Source organism: Coturnix japonica, chromosome 14 (genome assembly GCF_054131305.1).
Source record: "Coturnix japonica strain WE chromosome 14, WE-NBRP24, whole genome shotgun sequence".
NCBI lineage: Eukaryota > Metazoa > Chordata > Aves > Galliformes > Phasianidae > Coturnix > Coturnix japonica.
This window is the reverse complement of record NC_140676.1, coordinates 14753749-14771681: the sequence shown is the minus strand read 5'-3', so window position 1 is coordinate 14771681 and position 17933 is coordinate 14753749. Positions and strand designations below refer to the sequence as shown.

The 17933-nt window shown below is 39.1% G+C and overlaps 1 protein-coding gene across 2 annotated transcripts in view; it reads left to right on the top strand.

Moving 5' to 3' along the window:
* RORA (RAR related orphan receptor A) overlaps positions 1-17933 on the top strand; it is a 339131-nt gene that overhangs the window by 38718 nt on the left and 282480 nt on the right. The gene's annotated exons all lie outside the window — the stretch shown is intronic.

The following is a 17933-nucleotide window of genomic DNA, read 5'->3' as shown; positions in this document are numbered from 1 at the left end:
GAGTGAGAATGTTCTCATGAACTGAAATCCTGGCAGTCGTTTTGAGTGTTGGTAGTAGATCAAAGGTCTGATTAAATTTTGGGGAAGTACATCTCCTGTTCACCTGTGGTGGATGATGAGAGAAGTTTTTGCAACTTGGAGTGATTGCAAGTTTAGGGTGTGAAAGCAGTACAGTGGTGTTGATGTGTGATAGCTTCCAACCTATCTTCTGGAAGTGGAAAGCAAATGGAAACCCAAAGGGAGAATTGGAGCTCTCTGGTTTGTGGCAAGTATTTTTAGAGTAGTAATGTTACAGCCATTTAGCTGGTCTCATAAATGGTCAGAATTTCTTAACAAGACTTATAGCCTTGTTATGGAAACCTTGCAAAAACTGGAGTTACTGAAACTTTCCCTTTTAGTCCTTATGCCATCAGTGATGATTGTAAAATGTTTCCAGTGTGTGGAAAAGTTTGTTATTCCAAGAGAAGCTTTCACAAATGAAGTACAGCATCCCAGCAGGAATCCTAAGTTGTGTCAGACTGGTAGAGGCTTCTGAACAGAACCAGTAAGTTTTCTCTTAAAAACAGTACTAAATTCTTAGTTTAAAAATATATCCTGTGGAAGTGTAGGATTTGTTTGCCATTGTCAAAAGTGGAAAAAGTCTCTCTGCCCATTCTCTTTGGTGCAAGGAATTTCAATATAGAAGTGATGATAAAAATCCTTGGTACTGAACCTGCTTCTGTTAGGGAAGATGAGTCAGAGTGTTTTAATTTCCAGTCTTGCAAAATGCCATTTCTATAACATCGTTATTGTATGCAGGCTGTTGGTATGGCATGCCCAATTAAAACATTGTGCGTTATTAAGCAGTCACCAAATAAAGAAATATAAAGTATTACTGTTGCCACTCAACAGTGGTGAGGTTGTTAACTTTGCAGCAATAAGACCATTCCACTCGTCATTTTCTCTTTGTAACGCACTGTTTTTTATCTTATTGCACAGTTATGCCTGTGTTCTTGTATTTTACTCAAAGTTGGTAAAACATCTTGCTGCTACTTTTCCATTAACCTTGCTTGGATGAATATAACAGTGGTGTAGCGTAATATTTCTTTTATTGATTCCCTCTTTTACCTCCCTGAATTGCTAAGCCTACACCGAGAGGAGTGAATAGCTATTTTTAAGATACCTGTTATGATTAAAAACTGTAGATAAGACACTGACAATTTTTCTCTTATTGTGCTTTCTTGGTTGTCAGCTGCTACTGTGGCAATTTAACCTCCAGCTGGGAGGGTGGACAAGTAGCACCCTCCTGGATCTTAGTGCAGCACAGGCCATGAAAAAAGCTTTGTGGATGGGTTGGTGCAGTATATAGTGCTAGCCAATTTTCTGAAAGCAAATTGACCTGTTTTGTGTCAAGTAACAGATCAAACCTGCAGCCACGTGTGCCAGAGTTTCTTCTAAGTGCAGTATTAGATTTTATGTTGTGATGATACCAGCTGATTTGCTAGTTGGTGTCTTCTCTGTTCACACTCCCTCTTGTTTTGGTTCAACCAGGACTGCTCCTGAATGTGTCTGTATAAATACTCATAGTGTCTTATAATCGCAGGGCAAGAAAGGAGAGCCCTGAGGATGTCCTGGCCTAAAAATACCCTCTCTGTGGATCTTGCTCAGCGCAGGTTGCTTGCGGTAGCATCTTCTCTGCCTCTTCTAGGGGCACCTCTGTGTGCTCAGGCTTTCACTGCAGGCTGACATAGCAGAGACAGGTGTGATGTGGGACTGAATCCCAGTCCTGCAGTCAGCAGTGTCTGCAGTGCCTTGAAACTGAATGAAAGAATGGCTAAAATCTGTGCTGTTTTACAAGATTCAAAGTGATACGTTTGTCTGTTGGGCCTTCTTCAAGCTATGGAGGGAAAAATAGAACAGGCTTTGTTTTTCCATAATCTTTCCCCTGTAGCCCAAAGAAGACTACACAGAAGAGATGTCTTCTCTAATCTTCTCTTTCTACCCTGCATTATTTTCTTTCCCTCCTCCTTCCCTTCTGTCTCACAGCTCCCCTCCCCACACGCATGCACGTATATACAGACTTTTGACAGAACACCAGTTTTATTCTCAAGCCCACATGGGTGTCTAGTCAGTGCCTTAGCCCCAGCTAATACACGAGAGTTTGAATAAATGTATAACAGCAGGTAGCAAGTGACTGTTGACAGGGTGACATATTGACTTAATATCTTGTGTAATGTGATATGAAGGATGTGCCTTTTGGTGAGTATTTTCATTTAATTTTTTTTCTTTCTTGCTTTGCTTAGGCAGACACTTGTAGGCAGTTTTGAGTAATTGTCTGAAATCATTAACATGTTTATTAAATAAGGAAGCAGAGTGCATTATCTAGCGAATCAATTATGTAAATGCACAAAAAGCATAAGAGATTAGTCTTTAACTGTTGCTGAACTGCAACCACTTTCCTAAATTATAGATGAAAGTGGGTTTTTTTTTCTCAGTGTCTGTGTGATGTTAGGCTCCACTTTGTTCTGATGGAGCTTAAAGTAACAACAATTAATTGGGGGTACTGTGCAAGAAGAGGGCAGTTCTGATGTGCACTAATGAACACCAATGTGTGTACATCTTTTCTATAGAGAGAAACAGATGGTCTGTAGTGAAGAACAGACGTAATCTCAATTGAAGGGTCTGGATGACAAGATAAACTGACAGTGAAGCACTAGCAATTTATTCTCTCATCTAGACACTGGGAAAAAATCTCTGGGAAAATCTGTTAATCTTCAGCATTTTTAGCAATATGTTTTCTTTCTTGATAACTTATGATAAAGTGAGAGTGTGCCTCTACAGTTATACCAATCCTCAACTTTACAGGGTGGGGAGAATCGAGTTTAATACTTGCTGCGTGTGTGGAAAATTCACCACTTGCAATTATAGCTGTGTAAGTGGTGTGTGTGTAGGGGAACATGTAATAACAGCACAAACTACACTGCTCCATTTTCATGCACTGTATTTTTGATTTTGCTCAATGGTTCTGGTGATTATGATTTACCCACTATCTGAAGTGTGTTGTACAGGAAGGAGAAATACTTGCATCTGTTTACGTACGTGTTGGATACATCTGCAAGAGTCATAGAGAAACTTACGGATACATTCTCGAAGTAAGCAATGCTCATGGAAACATCCTTGTTCTTCTGTATTAACTGCATATATGATCTCTAGCTTCCAGTAGGAAATGAGACCTTTTCAGGGGGGTAGCAGAGTAGGAAAACATCTTCTATGGCATCAACTGCATTTTTTTCCCCCCTCCTGCTACTGTTTTCCTTCCATGTCAGCTCCTGTGTATATTCCATGGAGACGTGCAGAGATGTTGGACCACGTTCAAATACCCAGGGCAGGGGATGCAGAATTCCCCCATAATGTTGCATCATTTTGCCGATTATCATAAACACTTGAACTGCCTGCGTCATAGTTGTCCCGTGCAGTCATTTATGTCTGAACTGGCTGCTTGCTGTCATTGGAAGGATTTCTGGAATGTGTATTGCTGATGTTAGAAATGGGCAGATGTGATGATTTAGCTGGAGGCAGTAAATTACAGTACCTGAAAGTACAGCTGTTTTAGTTTCTGATGAAACTTTTGCTTGTGCAACTCTTGTATAAAGCCAGTGTCTTCCTAAGAATGTTAAAGTAACAGGATATTAATTGTATTGTGTTTATTAATTGTCAAAATTAGATCAGTTTTAATGGGGCTAACAGATATATGTGGTTCAACTGGGAGATAAAGATGGAAGAGCTAGTGGATTTCACCAAGGAGCTGAGAGATGCTAAATGAGATGACAAATGTGTCTGGATGAGCTCGAGTGGGAGAGGAAGAATGCGGTCCTAGTCATTTCCTCAGGGAAGGAATAGTAAGCATTGCAGACACTGAAAAAGTGTTTTGAGTGAGCAGGAACTGAGGAATTCGATTTGTGCCATCATCTGACTTTCTGGAAGTGTCTCCCTCTTCATGAGAAGTTAACATAGGGGAGTCAGTGCTCTGAGAGCTAGGGTTGGAAGTTTTATTCTTGTTTAGATTAAAAGATAGAGCACAAACTGTAAAATATTATTGTGCTTGAACTGATTCTTTGTGACCTTAACTGTATCCATGCCTTCAGTACTCACAGAGACTTGAAAATCTTTTGCCTGCAGTGTTTAAGATCTATCCTGCAATGACTCACTTGGGAGCAGAGTACCATACCTCATCAGAGAGTAGGAATAAATCCAAGGTTAAAAGATGGGTGATCGAAGTCCAGCCTCCCTCCTTTGTCAGAGACTTTGTGACCTTTCCAGTGAAGTGGGAAGAGCATGTCAGAGTAATATGAGAAGAAATGCAGTGGGATTTGCAAAGCATCCACGTTTGGAGTTAACAAAGTACCTAAGAGGCTCTGATAATATGGCCAATATACGCTTAATATTATTTCTAGTATCTTAAAAGCTAAATTGGCTATCATAAAATTAGTAGGAACACGTCTTACTGCATTTGATGTTTCATCCCATCCTTTCACGTACATTTGTTTTCAAAACATTGAATATAAGCTAGATTCTTGAATGGTGACTTTGGAAAAAGAGAGCTTACAGTTGTTTCATGTGATAATACTGCATAGGTGTGGCACTTCTATAAAAGTTGGTTCAGAAAGTCTGCATAACGCCCCCTCGATGCTATAAAAATGTCTTTGTGATGAAGCTCAAAATATGCCTAAAATATTTTGATATTGTTTTTAACTTTCTGATACGTCTCTTGGCTTCAAAGATGAAAGGATTCGCTCCTAAAATTTACACTTCTCTGATGTGATTAAAACTAGATAGGTGTACTCTAAATAGAATATGCTCTCTATGATGATAGGTTTGGTTTGCTGTTCTTTGAGCAGGAGGTTTCATACAGTAGAAAACAGCTCTTCTTGATGAGTTGCTTGTCACTGTTTTCAGCAGCTCCTCCTTTCATCTATTATTCATTTTGAGAGACTTAATAGTATAGTTTGGGCGTGGGCTGGTACCAGATACCAATAAACTGTAACCCCTGCTAAAATAAGAGATCAAGCGTAGAGTGGAAAACAGTAAAAATGCTTTTTTTTTTTTTGGCAAATAACCCCAACTTCCAAAAGAAGATACAGTATATGGTATAAACTCCTTTCATCCCTTATTTGACTGCACTACCAAGCAGAAAAAAAGAAAGGCTTCTGTGCACCATTTGCCTGCAGTAAGGTATGATATGAATGAAGGCCTCTGTGCTGTACTGAATGGAGTAAGAGATTTGATAAGTATTGGAACACAAAGCAGTATCTATGAAGATTGCATCTAATATTTTTCTCTAGTTCATGAGGACAGGCTTCAGTGTTTGTGAAAGGTCTTCACTGGCACAGGTTGCCCAGAAGTTGTGGGATCTTTTCTGTGGAGATCTTCAAATGCCACCCGTTCATGGTCCTTGATACCCTGCTCTGGGTGGCCCTGCTTGAGCAGGGGTGGGACCAGGTGGAAACAGAGGTCCCTGCCAACCTCAGCCATGCTGTGATTCTGTCTGCAGTTTCTTGACTGTGGTGAGGTCTGAAGGGCTACAGTTTAGTGTGTATGTAATGACTGTGAAGTCCTACGTGACCGAGGATATGTTGCAGTCTCTGTGTGCATATAGATGGATGTATTTATAGAAGAATCCCTGTGAATGTGAGAAATAAGCCTTTGAAGTGTCAAGCCAAATATTCTAGGGGGAAAAAACGGATTTCTTGTCTACATCAGAAGCTTGCATTTCATGTAAACTTGTCTCATTTTACCCAAAATATCTCCCCACAGGTTAGGAGAGCTGAAAATAATAATAATGCTGCAAGCAGGGGGAGGGAGAATGGGAGAGAGAAAAGAGGGAAATAACAAACATCTCTGAAATGTTTTTGTTCTTCCTTACTTCAGGCTTGTTTCTTTTCAGTAGCTTCCCTTCTCACTTTATTTCCTGTTCTACCAGAGGATTGCCAGGGCTATGGAGCTATTTTGCTTCCCTTCCATCGGGCCCCTGCAGGTGCCTTGTTGGCTAGAAGCAAGCAATAGAAGACAGCTTTCAGTCTTCTCTGAGCAGCATGGACCCCTCCAAAGCTCTGTTGTGATGTTAAGTCAATGTGTTGGGAGCTCTTTGAAGGATGTGCAAACCTCAGCTCCCAGCGTGGCTGCCACCAGAAGGCTAGGCCAACCCTGACACAAAGATTTTTATTGTTCTTTGCTTCCCTTTGGAAAAGAGAAGGCATATTGTCACTCCAGAGTCACAGAAGGTGTCCAGTAGTCTTTCATTAAGCTGCAGCAGTGATACGAGAGCAGGCTGAATGATTTTTGGTTATGGATTAAAGCTGAGGAGTGTTACTGAAAGAGGCTCTTTGCAAAGTGAAATAAAAGGCAGAGGCTTTTCAAAATGTGATGTTCAGTTGATGGCAGTGTTTTTATGTGTTTCATGTATTGCTTCCATTCCAGAAATAGGAAAGCAATAATTTTTTATCAAGAGCTGTTATAGGCAGCAGTTTGAGGCAGGTAGGCGTCTTAGCACACACTGCTACTGGGACATCTCAGAACCTTCAGCTGGTGCTTTCAGTGAGAAATCCTTGATCTCTGTTAGCAGGTTTGAAAGTGATTCTCCACATCCTTTGCTGTATATTTATGCCTTGAATACAATATATTCTCACAATTGAAAAAGTATTTTCCAAATAGTTTGTTGTGTTAGGATGAGAATTTTGGTTTCTTGCTTGTAGTTAGTCACTATATATATATATATATATATATATACACACACACATACATTTTTATATATATACATACAAATATATAGTCTTCATTATTTTCATATTGTTGTTGATCTTTGCCTTCCTTTTCCTGGTTAATATGATGTGTATTAATGAACCTAAAGGAAACCAAGAAGGCAAGAGCATTCACTTGCAATTGGGACACAAGAGAGTCTGTTTTTAAAATACCATATATTTTGTATTGTTGTGTTAAGCCTTTTCATGCTATGCTGTAAGCTTATGTGCTAACAGCATGTGCTGTTAAGAGGTCATTTCAGTCCTGAGGAACTAAAACCTTCCGAACAGCTATTTGTTGTGCTCTGTATTTGAAATCCATTATGTATAATCCTACCTTGATGTGATTTCAGTGATTGTTCTAGTTCTGTTCTTCAAGACTATTAGGAATAACATTTTTCTTTAGCATCTAGCAGACTTAAAAATCCTCAAACTAAGGCACTAACAGGGTGCTAGCTGCCATCTTTAGTATGTATTTTGAGCAGTTCTGTGGAGACCCAAATTAAATGAGCAAGTGTCTGGAATTAAGAAAGCATTAAAATGTAGCCTCAAATAGCTGTAAGAATCAATAATTGCAAGCGCTTCATCTTTGTGTGGAAATATCTGGGTTGGACTGGGCTTGCACCTTGGCATTTGAATTGACTCGCACGGCTGTAGGTAAATGTTAACATACAGCAAACACTGCAGGCAGATGAGCTGGCTGCCAAAAGAAGGGCATTTTTCAAATGTATTGCTGTAGCATTGGATGAGAAGCTGAGAATACGGTTTCTTTGAGAGATTTGCAATACTAAAGAAGCCATTAGCAGTAAATGGAAGTGCGCCCATTGGTGAACAGCATTTGCCTGTGTATCAAGACAGTTTCTGGAAGCAAAACTTGTAACATAAATTACTGAATACTGAATTACTGCAATGTGTTAAGGATTCTTTTTAATTACAGGATGTTAAGGCTTCAAAAATAAAATTCTTCAAAGTTAATCATGGAGTAAAATAACTCCATATTTAGCTGAGCTTCAACTTCATTAAAGCTGTTCAAACGGCTGATGGAGCCCTAATAAGTTTTGTTCAAAGATAGGAAATCTTTGAAAATTTTCTGCAAATCTGACTGTTATCTTTGATACGCTTTAATTGGATATTGCTATCTCTATTCATGTTGCCCATCGAATTGCGTCCTTGATATGGTGTTGCAAATGTATCCCCTTGTCCTGAAATTAGTCAATCGGGGCTTGGAAGGGCTGTTTTCAAGGCAGCATTTAAGCCTTGAGCAATACTTTATCATTAGGCAGGTACAAAGAATACGTTCTTCCTTGTATAAATATAAATCCACACAGTGGAGCAGAAGGCAGGGGAAAAACTGAATTCAGAGCATCATGCTGACAGTATCAAATCATTAATGAGGGCACCAGTTCCTTAATTATTTACAGCGTATTCGATGTGCTAATCTGTTTTAGGATTGTTAATATTGAATGTGTTGTTTTCTATATACAAGTCTTTTTTTTTCTTTCTTTCTTTCTGGTTTCCTCTTTGAGATGTAATTTAATTACCGCTGCAATTCAGCAGTGCTGTAGAGATTGTATTTTTTTTTTTATTCTTCAAAATAAAACCACGAGGTAATTTACTCCAGAATTCCTCTTACTGCAAGCTGTCGATACGATGGGGGTGATGGAGAATCCTGACGCTTACTTTGTCCCAATGCGGCAGTGCAGGTCCGGAGCCGCGGGCTGTAGGTGCTGCGTTGCCATCCGCCGGAGCGCGTCCGGGAGCTGTTCCTTCAGCACCCGCCCAGGCCGTGGTGCTCGGAGAGCAGCGCGGACCGCTTTGCCCTCTGCTGGGAACCCGGGTTTGGCGAGCACGGAGCGTGAACCGTGGTTCCATACCTTCTGCTCACAGGAATGGTTGTAAATCTAGAGAAATATTCCTCCGGTTTGTAGATTAATTTTTTTAAAATTTTTTTATTATTATTTTTTTAATATCCCCTAACCCCCCCCCCGCCCTGCGGCTCATTTTTTTTCCGATGTTTTAGCAGCAGCTTGGGTTCCTGTTTTCTTTGTATGTGATGATTTTTCTCCTTTATGACACCTTCTAATTTTACATCAGTGTGGTCATTAGAAATCATCTGTGGCTCTCAGGCCTCAATGAAGTCTTTTGTCCCAGTCCCTTATAATAATATGAGCTACTGCATTCTTCCCTGCCATTGTATTTATGGATCTGATGTGTGGTGTGAAAAAGTGAGAACTCAAAAGGAGGAAATGACCTACTTTCTAGTTCTGGTATGGAAGCAGGAAAATATATTTCTTATGTAATTGTTGCTAAACTTTTTGTAATGATAATAAAAGAATGGTTTAACGTAATTTTGTTGTTCTGAAATTACATTAAGAATGAATTATTTTAGCGGCTCCTTGAATGAGCCTATACATCTTAGGGAATTGTAATAGTGGATAGGACAATTCCTTCTTTATATTTGTCTTGTTACCAGTAGCATAAGACTCTTTGGCTACAAAGCTGCGCAGCAGTTTCAGGAACATGATGCTTGCATGATGTTTAGCTGACCAAATCTATTGCTGCACAACAGCAGGAATGTCAAAGCCCACTTTCCTGAAAAAGTACATACACCGACTGAAAAGACCTGAACTGTGGATAAACTTCACGGTCTGTTCACTGCAGAACATCAAGTTGCCTCAACTCTCAGTGATAGAGAGGAGAAATATTAATTAGGTAGAAAATTATTGTTTGGCTCATTTTGTATCAAAGATCCTGAATTTTTACCATCAGCATCGCTGTTTTTTGATCTTTACTTAGCCTGAAACTGAGCAGCTCATTAACACAGACCATCAACACAAAACCCTTGTGCTTTATTCATGTGAATGTAATGTGTCATGGATATTTTGGAGAGGAAATTTATTCCTTTCCTTGCAGTGCTGAGCAGCTTCACAAAACTTTCCAGAATGTTGCAGCATTCTTTCATGTCAGCATATTGTTAATTGTGGTTTGAGAACCCCTCTGGGTTGGGATGAATTTTATACTTGGGATTATTCAGTCAAAATCTGACAGACACTGATCTGTGGCTGGTGGCCATCTAGAACCGTACCTTTCTCAGAAGGAAATCATTGGGATTCATACAGGGGAAAAAAAATAAAAAATAAAAAAAATGGCATGGAAGTCCCACAGAGGAAAGCGTTAGAAGAGATGTTTTGGCATCTGTCTTCAGTTCAAATACTTGACAAGCATTGGAAGCTTTATCTATGTAGTTTAGTAGCCACTAAGTATTGTGTGGTTCTTATTACTGTGGTTTTTACTCTGAAACAAATTTTGGCCACTTTAACTGAATGAAGTTAGCTTTGTTTTGTTTTTTTTTTCCTGTAAGTTATCATTTTATCTGCAGATCTGCCTCAAAGACATAAGTTACCTTTTTTGTTTTGTTTTTCTAAAGGATTTTTTTAAAGGGAAATATCTCCAGAGCAGGAGACAAAATACGGAATAGGCCCATACCGTTTCCTTGATAGCATGTAAAAATGCCACATGGATGTTTTGATTTTCTGCCCAACTGAAAATTCGTTTGGTTTTAAACAACTGAATTATCAGATTATTCATTTTTATAATTTTATTCTTTTAAGTTAAGGAAACATAATGATTAAAAAAAAGGCATGTGTGAAGGTCAGTTTAAAATCCACATGAAACCCTTTTACCTTGAAAGTTACTGTCATGAATGCTTTGTGTTTTGTGCCAAGTACTGTGAGATCAATTAACTTAATCTTTAAATAATTTCTCCCTAGCCCCCAACACCATGAACCTACTCTGTATTTGTTTGGTGTTCTTATGTGCATGGACGTGCTTTCCTGTGCATCATTAAATGAAAAATGGTTTAAAATGATCTCTTGTTTAAGGCTCACACTGAGGGCTATTTTTATGTATCACTTCTCTGATCCCACTTCCATAGCTGTGACTTTTACTCTTAAGTGCATTATGCCACAGTGTTTGCCAGTGTACACATACGTGTGCACACGTAGAAGCCTGTGGAAAGATTTGGTGAACACATCTCGGAAAATTTTCCAAACTTAAAGAAGAGAAAAATAGAGAAGTGAATGGATGAGGTACAGATGTGCTTTACGTAGGGATACAAACAAGTATTGTTTTCTGGCTATGGCAAGTATCTTGAAGCTAGAAGGTTTGAGTGCTGTTCCCAGCTCTGTCAAAGGCTTCCAGTGCAGTCACTCAGTGTCTCACTGCCTCAGCTGTTAATGTTGCCAGGTTCTTAATGGCCCCTTGATTGCGCTGCCTAAGCAGACACATCATTGACATACTGAGCTTATTGCAATAACTGTAGGTTTTTTAGGACTATAATACTAAGAAGTTTGAAAGAAACATTAGGAATATTGCTCCTGCACACTGACTTACAAACTGTGGGGAAAAAAAAAAACCAACTGTAATTGTATGGGATTAATTATGTTTTTATTTTATTTTATTTTATTTTATTTTATTTTATTTTATTTTATTTTATTTTATTTTATTTTATTTTATTTTATTTTATTTTATTTTATTTTATTTTTTAATCATTGAAATACTGTCAAAACTCAGCTGCAAGCATTTTTGTGTTGCTGTAATGTTTTTTAAATCTTGGAAGATAATGCAGATAACATTCTTGATTGTTACAGGATGTTGCAATGCTTAATGTAAAGTATTTTTGTTACTATCATTCAAGTTTTCTATCCCTTGTATCCTTTGCATTTCTGTATTTCATCAGCAGCCTGCTCTCAGTTTCACTTCCTTGGTGGCTTGAGTGATAATATTCTTTGCCATCTTCAGAAGTAAGTTGTCCTGTAACCGTGATACCGAATCTACTCAGTCATGAAATCCAGGGCTGGTTCCTTCTGCAGAACTATATTGCAGGCGTTGCTAAATGCAAATTTGAGACTGGAAAATCACAGTAGCTGTGAAGTTAGCTCATTAGATGAAAAATTTATTGCTGTTCGAAGACTATACTCATTTATTTTATTCTTTTTCTCTGTTCAGGTGCCTCATATTCTACAGTGTACCTACTGAATCTCAATAGTGACCTAATTATTTACTTTTGTTGGTGAACGGTGTCAACGTGGCACAGTCATACACAAATGTGTTGTCTCCTTGCTACGTAACTTGTCCAAGAATACAGGAAATAAGTGGCAGCATTTATGCATATGGTAAATATTATCTGCACACTGGTTGGGCAGAGTAATTAAGTGCAATGAGTGGAAGAGGGCTATTTGTTGATTATTGAGAGACAGAAGTAGCTAGCTTCCCCAGCTTCTTGTTAGTCGGTAACTCTTCTCTTGATACATCGCTGATGCTGAAACTGCCCTAGCAACAGCTGGGCCTTCTGTTGCAGATTATGGATAGCAGAGCAGGAAAAGTAATATTCACACTGTCCTTTATGTAAACAAGCTGGAAAAAAAGGATTATTCAGATACTGTGGTTTTGTTTGTTTTTAAAGCTTTATCATATCAAGGATGAAAATGTAAGTGAAGTGCAAATTAGTGCGTGAGCAGGATATGCTTGTAAAAAAAAATCAAGGATAGGTGAGGGAGAGGAAAATAGCAAAAATAGAAACTAAGAGATGAAAGATGGGAATAGAGAGCAAGAGAAGGTTAGGAAAAATATGAAGTGGAACCAAGATAAACCTGACTTTCAGAGTTAAAGATGACAGAAATCACAGTAGCTATTCATCTCTTTAGCTTGGCTGAATGCAGAGGAGTGTAAAAGTTAAGGTTCTGTTAAAGGGCAGGTCAGCAGTGTGGCTTAATCATTCTGTGCTCCTACAGCAGTACAAGGGCTTAGAAAGAGGAATGAGATGAACTAAAGGTACACTGGAACATAAAATATGCCTTTCTCTTTTTCCTCAAGAGATTATGATGATTCAGCATGAAATAGGGGCAATAATGCCCAGTGCTTTGAACTGGATTTTTTTTTAACCTGAATGTTTAAAATACTTGACACATTAGGGATGGATATCACCAAAATTATAATAATTTAGGCCATCTCCATCCAGATGAAAATTACTTAATTGATTCAGACCTCTGCCCTTTTTAGTGTCTCTTTTATCTGACAGTGTTCTGTATTGGTTGCTGTGAAAGGAAGTGTGAGAAGACATAGAATGCCAAGTTAGGGAACGTGGCCGTATGCGATATTTTTCCTTTCTCAGATGAAGACTGGCTTATGCCATGGAGTATTTGGGTTTATATTCCTTCAACATTTAGTTAATTTTTTTAATGTACAAAAGTTCTAACATTTGAAAAATAAGCACAATTTCCTATCGCGTAAACCTCCCAGTGCCATGGGATACATCCCTATTTAACGCCGATAATTCCATACTAGGTAGATTCTTTTTGTGTGTGTGTGATGTCCTCAAATTGTTCCTATTAATGGTGAAATACATGATATGTCAATATCTTAGCCTCCTCAGAAGCCACTGAAATCTGTTTGATAGCTGTCATTGAACTACATGCAATTTTTGATTCTTCCCTCTGGGATGTGAATTCAAAAGGAAAGTAGGAGAAATGTTTGTGAGAAGTTGCTGACTTCCTCTTTCTTAAGAATGGTGAGCATATTGGTTGAGCTTTAATTTGGGTTTTTCCCACTGTCAGATTTACTAAATAAAATGGAGATGGTAAAGTAACAAGTAGTTCTCTAAATTCAAGAAACCCACAGCACGCATCAGGAGATAAGTAGTGAAGTCACAAAGAAGTTGAAAACTTGGTTAGAATCATTAATGGAAACAGACCAACAAATCTATCACTGAAAGAGGATAATTGTTTTATAAATGAGGGCTATGTATCCTAATGAGGCATCTTCTTACACCCACCAGGCAGAAGACATACCCTGTACTTTTAAATGTGTAGGAGAAATCATGAATCATTCCATCAGAGTATGTTTCAGAAGAGGAAGAGCATGCCATAAAAGAAAAGAACATCTGGTATTTTTCTGTTGGCCTTCCAAAGGAACGCAGTCCAGTTATGCTGTAACTGGTTTGTGACAAAGGAGTTACCTTTAGTGGGGAAAAAACAAAATAAAAATAAGGGGCCATCCATCATTTGGGAATGCTAAATATATTGAAATATATCCTCTGGGAAGGACACTACTAAGACTGTATTTGGAGACAGCAAATCCAGGAGGGGAGATAAAGAGGTGCCCATGTCATATCGCCTTTTGCTGTGTAGTCCCCAGTGAGAGGAATGTTGTTGCTAGATGGGATGTGTGTGCTCTGGTGAGGAAGTTCAGCCAAGAAAGAGGCACAGCCAGAGTCTCTGAGTCACATGGCAAAATCCCATTTGGAAATGGCAGTGGGGGGCACGGCAGGAAAGTAAAAGATTGAGCTTAAGGTAGTCATGGGAGTAAAGGGGAAAAGTGGATGGCTATTGCCTTTTCATTTTCTTTCTTTCTCTCCTGGCAAACTTTCTTCTTTCCTTGTTCCCATCCTGGAACCCGTATCTCATGTGTAAGCAGCAGCCTCCACCTACCTAATGAAAGTTTTAACTTTACCTATTGGGTAGCTATGAACTTGGAGAGAAAAGACAACTCCTTGTATCAGGGGGAAAGACTAAACAGGGCCTGGATGGGGAAGCAGGAAGGCAGCTCCATGGGATAAGCATTCTTCTGTGGTTTGCAGGGGGAGTGTACTAAGGGCTGTCTGCTCTCCAAACTCCAACCTATTCACCTATATACAAACAAGAGAAGCTGTTGTGACTGGAATAGTTGGCTGGCAGCTGTTCCTGGCAGATGTCAACACTGACTGTGCCTTGAGGCAGCCCTGGGCGTAGATACTTGAACCCAGACTTGGACCTTTTCCTGTTCTGGCAAACTCTGTATGGAATGAAACTGCTGAGAGGAGAGCACTAGGCAGTCACACCTCAAAGCTGGGCAAGAATACCACGTTTCTTGAAATGTAGCTATGTTTTGTAGGAAGCCAGGTTCCAGTTTGTGTGTTTAGTAAAGTGGTGGTCATTTGGTTTAAGATTTATCATTTTTCTCTTGATTGCTACTGGAATAAATAAATTGCTTGTTGTATTCTTGGTATGTGATCTATTTCAGAAAATGGCATTCCTTGCTTTTCCTGTCCTTAGATTTCAGAAAAGACACAATTAGTAGTGCACAAGGAAATGTCCAAGAGAGGAGGACAACAAGGGGTGGATGTGCTCTTCTATCTGGTGGGGGAGCTAAGCAGAATGACCTCACATTTTGGAACAGAACAGACATGCAAGTTGAGGGATATTGGAAGAAGAGTTGTGGTAAAGTACACCAATTCTCCCAGTGGACTAAAATAGAAAGCACATAATTGTCCTCCAGGTGGAAACGTATTGGCATAATTTTCTGACATCTGCACTGCCAGAAATATGAAATCCGGAGAAAGAAGGGTCTCCAGCTGCAGCAAATAATTGAATGGGAGCAGTTTCTGCAAGGATAGAAGATGATAAGAAGCTGTTCAGAGTTACAGCCATCTAGAGACTGTTTTTATGGGCCTATTCAGTAAGATCAGGGATTTCCCTAGGTAAGTGAAGGCTCAGCTAACAGTTACTGTGATCTAGAAGCTCTGAGGAAAGCAAAAGTCTGGGAACAAAATTATGTACACTTCTTGTTCCTTTTCTTTGCAAAATGCGTGACAGATGAGTGGGAGGGATGGCCATGGATAGCTGGGGGGAAAGAAGATCTGTACTTCATCTTGACCTCTTCACTCGCTCATTCTAGAACTTGCCTTCCTACTCCCAATTCTTTTCCAAAGCGTTTCTGCACTTGGTTGTTAAAATATCTTCTGAATGCTCTGCAGGGTAAACCCACATCTGCCTTTTTGACGAGACTTATTGGCATAACCGATTTATGGTATACTTAAGATAATATATCAGTAAACTTGTGCATTTCAGTAAGAGTTCTCATGCAGGATTTTCCCTTCAAGAAGCAGTATGACCTGGCGTGTTCACATGAAGGTCTTGGAGGGCTGGTTTTTCTTTTAATGAATTTCAGCTCCTTTAAGAAGATATATTTCCCCAGCATATTATTTTAAGAAGCAGGTTTGCTAGTCCTTCAACAAATGGTACAATAAACTGTCTTTTCTAATGGCATCCCAAGGAATGCATTAGTCTTTGAAGCTGAAATACTTTGACATCACATTGGGAGATGAGTTGCTATGGTTTCAAGGGAAGTGTTAGTGCTAGGAAGAGACTGCGTCCTTGAAATGTGCGCATGGGCAGTTCTGTGCTCCTGTATATTACATGTCCAGAACTTGGGAAGCATCCTTTCACATCAGTGACTCCTTCATAGGGCGTAAGGAAAATTACAAGTAAGATGTGCAACTCGATTCCTCTGTACTAATAGACATTTTATTAGGTTTGAATGGGTGGAGCTGTGTGTGGCAGCTTTCAGCACGCCTGGAGTGCTCTTTGTACGTGGGGGGAGCTGTTATGGCAAGCAGAATGTGGAGCAAGAGGAGGTACAGAAGGAGAGGATTCCTGCTCTGGTGCTGAATGGGCTCTTCCTGCAAGCCATTCACCAAACTTCTTGGAGTAGATTTTTCAATCCATACAAATAGCCAGATTCGATCTGGTGCAGAGAGCCACTTTGTGTATGTGTACGTACTTTCTCTGAAGAAGCAGCAATGCAGCAGTGTGTTTTTAAGAGTATAAAACCACATTTTTAATAACCAGAACAAATGTATTAGCCACCCTGCCTTAGTTTTCATTTTAATGTCTTAAAAAATAGAGCCCTCATTACAGTTTTCCCTTGAGTTCTCTTGCCTGCAAATAAGAACCAGATAAATGTTGAATGTTTGAAACAAAACATTGTTTTTCAATATATCATAGAAACTAATTCCTCTGAGTTGTATTTAATACATATATCAATAGTAAATATGTAATAACTTTGCTGTGGTTAGTGAAATGTGTCTCTGACAGAACGAATAACTTTCTTAGGTCTTAATGAGCCCCTTATGAGAGTTTCTCTTCCCTACAAATAATCTAATTTTGATAAAACAGGTATAATCACCATGATTGTCGTTGTAAAATTTCCTCTGTTTTTTCCATTTTTTTCCTTCATGTAACCATGGCTGGATTCAAGAAACCACTATTTAGGTTTGAAGCTGTGCTTGGTTGCTGCCCATATTGCACATTTTCCTTTCTCTACCTAAAACAGCAGAGGGGCATTTGTGAGGCCCAATACATGCACCCCAGGTCACCTGTCAGGCACAGGCCTGCGATTCTCCTGCTTGTCAAGTACTTTTGTACATGCTGAGAGATTAGTAAGACTTTGTGGGTACATATGAACAGTGAGGAGTCCCACAGTTTGCCTATTTTCCTTTCTGCTATTCCTTTTTTTTTTTTTTCTTTCTCCTTGATCCTTCTTCCTTCAGCTCTGTTTTTTCAGTTTAGTTGGTAAAATGTGACTTTTCAGAGGAAAGCTACCTGATATTTTTGGGAGCAGATATTTGATCCTCAGTGAGTTTATGGATGTGTTTAGACCAGCAGGATTAGCAGTTTTCATCTAGAAATTTCACATTCCCACCTAAGTGTAGAAAGGAAGAAATGGTGCCAGAAGGCTGAATGCTGTAAGAGCTATTTCCAACTTGAAATGGTTGTAGGCACACTGCGATTTTCTTATTCATTTGTCATCTGTCTAACAAGCTCATGGCACATGTGTATATTTGCCTGTGAATAACAGGGAAGTGTTTTGGAGGTCTGTAAGGAATTCAGTTAATGAATTTGATTCACTGTACTATTTATTAGCCATGATGGCTGGGCATCAGAAGATCTGCCATTTTCTTTAGGTAAAGTTCACTGTATTCTAACCCCAAATTTTTGAGATTAGTATCTTCTGTTACCCAAAAAAACTACATGTTCTAGACCTCTGCAGTGGGGTTTTTTTTCTTTTTCTTTTTTTTTTTTTTAATGGATTCAGCTGAAGTGCAAAATGCAGACATACAGAAACCAAGGGTGAAAGAATCTGAATTCAGGTGTGGGTCCTGATGGAATCTTATGAGGCCATTTAGGCAGTCCTTTTTATTTTGTCTCTTTACCTACTGCTACTTAACAGATTGTAGAGATCTTTTGAAACTCTATTACTTCGTGCATTAGAGATTTGCCTGCTTCCACCCTCCCCCTTCTGGGATTCTGTGAGGCTTTCTTCTTGTATGCTGTGCCAACA